The sequence below is a fragment of the Mustelus asterias genome, chromosome 7, assembly GCF_964213995.1.
Source record: "Mustelus asterias chromosome 7, sMusAst1.hap1.1, whole genome shotgun sequence".
In the NCBI taxonomy this organism is placed as follows: Eukaryota; Metazoa; Chordata; class Chondrichthyes; order Carcharhiniformes; family Triakidae; genus Mustelus; species Mustelus asterias.
The window spans coordinates 3,496,371-3,502,370 of record NC_135807.1 but is presented as its reverse complement, the minus strand read 5'-3'; positions in this window follow the sequence as shown (position 1 = coordinate 3,502,370).

Genomic DNA, 6,000 nt, shown 5'->3' with positions numbered 1-6,000 from the left:
GGAAGGATGTGGAGGCTTGGAGAGGGTACAGAAAAGATTTACCAGGATGTTGCCTGATATGGAGGGCATCAGTTCTGAGGAGAGGTTGGAGAAACTTGGTTTGTTCTCACTGGAATGATGGAGGTTAAGGGGTGACCTGATAGAAGTCTACAAGATTATGAGAGGCATGGATAGAGTGGATAGTCAGAAGCTTTTTCCCAGGGTGAAAGCATCAATTACTAGGGGGTACAGGTTTAAGGTGTGAGGGGCAAGGTTTAAAGGAGATGTAAGAGGCAGATTTTTTACACAGGGTGCCTGGAACTTGTTGCTGGGGGAGGTAGTGGAAGCAGATACGATAGTGACTTTTAAAGGGCGTCTTGACAAATAAATGAATAGGATGGGAATAGAGGGATATGATCCCCGGAAGGGTAGGGGGTTTTAGTTCAGTCGGGCAGCATGGTCGGTGCAGGCTTGGAGGGCCGAAGGGCCTGTTCCTGCATTGTAATTTTCTTTGTTCTTTATTCTTTGTCCAGATCACTAACAACCTGTCCTGGTCCCCCCATGCCGAAACTATAGTTAAGAAAGCCCACCAACCCCTCTACTTTCTCAGAAGATTAAGGAAATTTGGCATTGCAGCTACAACTCTCACCAACATTTACAGATGCACCATAGAAAGCATTCTTTCTGGTTGTATCACAGCTTGGTATGACTCCTGCTCTGCCAACTGACTCAGAAACAACTTCTTCCCTGCTGCCATCAGACTTCTGAATGGACGTACCTCGCATTAAGTTGCTCTTTCTCTGCACGCTAGCAATGACTGTAACACTGGCACAGTGGACAGCGAAGAAGATTATCTCCGACTGCAATGGGATCTTGATCAATTGGGCCAGTGGGCTGACGACTGGCAGATGCAGTTCAATTCAGATAAATGCGAGGTGATGCATTTTGGTAGATAGAACCAGGGCAGGACTTACTCAGTTAATGGTAGGGCGTTGGGGAGAGTTACAGAATAAAGAGATCTAGGGGTACATGTTCATAGCTCCTTGAAAGTGGAGTCACAGGTGGACAGAGTGGTGAAGAAGACATGCTTGGTTTCAGTGGTCAGAACATTGAATATGGGCGTTGGGACGTCTTGTTGAAGTTGTACAAGACATTGGTAAGGCCACACTTGGAATACTGTGTACAGTTCTGGTCAATCTATTATAGAAAGGATATTATTAAACTAGAAAGAGTGCAGAAAAGATTTACTCGGATGCTGCCGGGACTTGATAGTTTCAGTTTGAAAGAGAGGCTGGATAGACTGGGACTTTTTTCTCTGGAGCGTAGAAGGCTGAGGAGTGATCTTATAGAGGTCTATAAAATAATGAGGGGCATAGATCAGCTAGATAGTCAATATCTTTTCCCAAAGGTAGGGGAGTCTAAAACTAGAGGGCCATAGGTTAAGGTGAGAGGGGAGAGATACAAAAGGGTCCAGAGGGACAATTTTTTCACACAGAGGGTGGTGAGTGTCTGGAACGAGCTGCCAGAGGTAGTAGTAGAGGCGAATACAATGTTGTCTTTTAAAAAGCATTTAGACAGTTATGGGTATAGAGGGATATGGGCCAAATGCAGGCAATTGGGACCAGCTTCGGGGTTTTAAAAAAGAAAGGGCGGCATGGACAAGTTGGGCCGAAGGGCCTGTTTCCATGCTGTAAACCTCTATGACTCTATGACTACATTCAGCACTCTTTCGTTTCCTTCTCTATGAACGGTATGCTTTGTATAGCGCGCAAGAAACAATACTTTTCACTGTTTACTAATACATGTGACAATAATAAATCAAATCAAATCAAAGATTGTGTATCCTAGGATTCTTTGGGAGGCAAGGGATGAGATTGCAGAGCCTTTGGCTTTGATCTTTGGGTCCTCGCTGTCCACGGGGATGGTGCCAGAGGACTGGAGAATGGCAAATGTTGTTCCTCTGTTTAAGAAAGGGAATAGAAATGACCCTGGTAATTATAGACCGGTTAGTCTTACTTCGGTGGTTGGTAAATTGATGGAAAAGGTCCTTAGAGATGGGATTTACGACCATTTAGAAAGATGCGGATTAATCCGGGATAGTCAGCATGGATTCGTGAAGGGCAAGTCGTGCCTCACAAATTTGATAGAATTTTTTGAGGAGGTAACTAAGTGTGTTGATGAAGGTAGGGCAGTTGATGTCATATACATGGATTTTAGTAAGGCGTTTGATAAGGTCCCCCATGGTCGGCTTATGATGAAAGTGAGGAGGTGTGGGATAGAGGGAAAGTTGGCCGATTGGATAGGTAACTGGCTGTCTGATTGAAGACAGAGGGTGGTGGTGGATGGAAAATTTTCGGATTGGAGGCAGGTTGCTAGCGGAGTGCCACAGGGATCAGTGCTTGGTCCTCTGCTCTTTGTGATTTTTATTAATGACTTAGAGGAGGGGGCTGAAGGGTGGATCAGTAAATTTGCTGATGACACCAAGATTGGTGGAGTAGTGGATGAGGTGGAGGGCTGTTGTAGGCTGCAAAGAGACATAGATAGGATGCAAAGCTGGGCTGAAAAATGGCAAATGGAGTTTAACCCTGATAAATGTGAGGTGATTCATTTTGATAGGACAAATTTAAATGTGGATTACAGGGTCAAAGTTAGGGTTCTGAAGACTGCGAAGGAACAGAGAGATCTTGGGGTTCATATCCACAGATCTCTAAAGGTTGACACTCAAGTGGATAGAGCTGTGAAGAAGGCCTATAGTGTGTTAGCTTTTATTAACAGGGGGTTGGAGTTTAAGAGCCGTGGGGTTATGCTGCAACTGTACAGGACCTTGGTGAGACCACATTTGGAATATTGTGTGCAGTTCTGGTCACCTCACTATAAGAAGGGTGTGGAAGCGCTGGAAAGAGTGCAGAGGAGATTTACCAGGATGCTGCCTGGTTTGAAGGGTAGGTCTTATGAGGAAAGGTTGAGGGAGCTAGGGCTGTTCTCTCTGGAGCAGAGGAGGCTGAGGGGAGACTTAATAGAGGTTTATAAAATGATGAAGGGGATAGATAGAGTGAACGTTCAAAGACTATTTCCTCGGGTGGATGGAGCTATTACAAGGGGGCATAACTATAGGATTCGTGGTGGGAGATACAGGAAGGATATCAGAGGTAGGTTCTTTACGCAGAGAGTGGTTGGGGTGTGGAATGGACTGCCTGCAGTGATAGTGGAGTCAGACACTTTAGGAACATTTAAGCGGTTATTGGATAGGCACATGGAGCACACCAGGATGATAGGGAGTGGGATAGCTTGATCTTGGTTTCAGATAAAGCTCGGCACAACATCGTGGGCCGAAGGGCCTGTTCTGTGCTGTACTGTTCTATGTTCTATGTTCTAACCTCAAAATAGACGAGAAACACGAGGCTTCAAATCCCTCGTGAGTAAAAGGCTTGTATTTGTAAACCTGCCCAACTACCAGATGTTTCAACACACTCCCCGACTACCACCACTCTCCTCCACCTGGCTGAACCTGTTCTCTCACTAAATAATTTCTCCTTCAGCTTATCTCATTTCCGACAAATAAAAGGTGTGGCTATGGGTATCCTCATGGGCCCCAATTATGCCTGTCTCTTTGTGGGTTATGTGGAACACGTCTTGTTCCAGTTCTACTCAGGCCTGATCCCACAACTCTTTCTCCGTTACATCAATGACTGTATCAGTGCCACTTCTGGTTCTTGTCAGGAGCTATAAAAATTTATTGATTTTGTTTCCAATTTCCACCCCTTTCGCCTTCACATGGTCCATCTCCAACACTTCCCTTCCCTTCCTTGACCTGTCTGTCTCCATTTCCTGTGATTACAAGCCCGACTCCCACAGCTACCTCAACTCCAGCTCCTCACATCCCGCTCCCTGTTTGGACTCCATCCCATTCTTCCAGTTTCTCCACCTCCCTCGCATCTGTTCTGATGATGTCACGCTCGAAAATGGAGCTTCTGGCATGTCTGTTTTTACCTCTGATGCGCGATTAAATCACTCGGGAGGCTAGATCGTACCCGGGAAATAAAGGCTTTTATTACTAACAAGAATAGAGCACATTATATACAATACAATCCCAGACTAAAGGGTCACCAGGCAGTGCAGTGACCTTTATACTCCTCCAGGTAGGTGGAGCCAACTGGAGTGTACCACAGAACAATATCAACAGGTAGAACACCCCAACCCTAACCCCAAGAGTAACATATCTACAAGTACCCATAGTGCTGACCATCTATGGTTCAGTACTCATAGTGGTAACCAACTATGGTTCACCACAACCTCAACCCAGATTCCACCACCTGTGGTTGACAGGACACTCAGGCAGGTTCAACCCATTTCCCGCACCTCTGCCGTCAGGCCTTCCCCTCTCTCCCAGAACAAGGATAGGGTCCCCCTTGTCATCACTTTCCACTCCACCAGCCTCAGCATCGAAAGGATCGTCCTCTGCCATTTCCACCAACTCCAGCAGGATGCTCATCATCACCTCCCATCATCATTCCACAGACACAGCTCCCCCTGTGACATCCCGGTCCACTCACCCATCACATCCAACTTCCCATCCACTTTGCATGGCACCTTCCCTTGCAATCGCAGAAGGTGCAACTCCTGCCCCGTTACCTCCTCTATCCCCGCTGTTCATGGCCTTAAACACTCCTTTCAGGTTAAGCAGCATTTTCTTCCTTCAATTTGGCTTATTGTATTTGCTGTTCCCAGTACCGTCTCACCTCCATTAAGGGCAGACTAAGTGATTGTTTTGTGGAACTCCTTTTGATCAATCCGCAAGCATGACACCAACCTTCCTGTTGCGATCCATTTTAGTTCCACACCTTGCTCCCATGCCCACATGTCTGCCCTTGGCCTGCTGCAACGTTCCACTGGAGAAACAGCATCTCATCTTCCAATTGGGCACATTTCAGCACTCAGTACTCAACACTGAGTTAAACCACTTCAGAGAACATAAGAACTAGGAGCAGGAGTAGGCCATCTGGCCCCTCAAGCCTGCTCCACCATTCAATAAAATCATGGCTGATCTTTTCGTGAACTCAGTTCCACTTACCCGCCCACTCACCATAACCCTTAATTCCTTTACTGTTCAAAAATGTATCTATCCTTGCCTTAAAAATGTCCAATGAGGGTGACCTTTCTTCTCCATCTTGACCCTTGCTTTTTTTAATCTAAAATATTTTTGTCCCCCTCCTCCACTGGGCCATCTGTCACTTGTTCTTTAGCTTTTTCATTGAGCAGTGATCTTTGTTTTCTGATTAACACATTCTGCTATCTTATTATACCATTATTAGCACCTTCTTTAGCCCTTCACACTGCCATTAACTGTGGACTTTATGTGGAGTTTTCACATTCTCCCCGTGCTTGCGTGGGTTTCCTCCGGGTGCTCCGGTTTCCTCCTATACTCCAAAGATGTGCAGGTCAGGTTGATTGGCTGTGGTAAATTACCTGTTAGTGTTGGGGAATTAGCTAAGGTAAATACATGGGATTACAGGTTAGGTTGATTGGTCATGCTAATTTGACCCTAGTGTCAGGGGGATTAGCAGAGTAAATATGTGGGGTTACGGGAATAGGGCCAGGGTGGGATTGTGGTCAGTGGAGCCTCGATGGGCCGTAGGGATTCTATGGATTCAATAGCTTCCTCTGTCTCAGGCCCTACACATCTTTGTCAAATCTCTCCGAGCTCCCACTGACCTACTCTGCTCCAGCTGCTACACCCCCTCTTATATAGTTTATAATCCATCACATCCATCCCACACTGCTGTTTGAGCTGCATTCCATCACTGAGGCACCAGCTGACATACATCAGTGTCAATGTCAAAGTGGGGGAGGGGGGACAGAGCTTCTCAAACTGACTCCAGCTGCCCCTCCCTCTCAAAGTGGCACCTGTAGGGAGGAGGGGGAATTGGTGCACATCCTGGGGCCATCCAACCAGGTGACACCAGGAGGTGTGCAGCCCATCTGAATTCCCCCTTCCTGTGATCCCCTTCAGTTCCAGCTCCA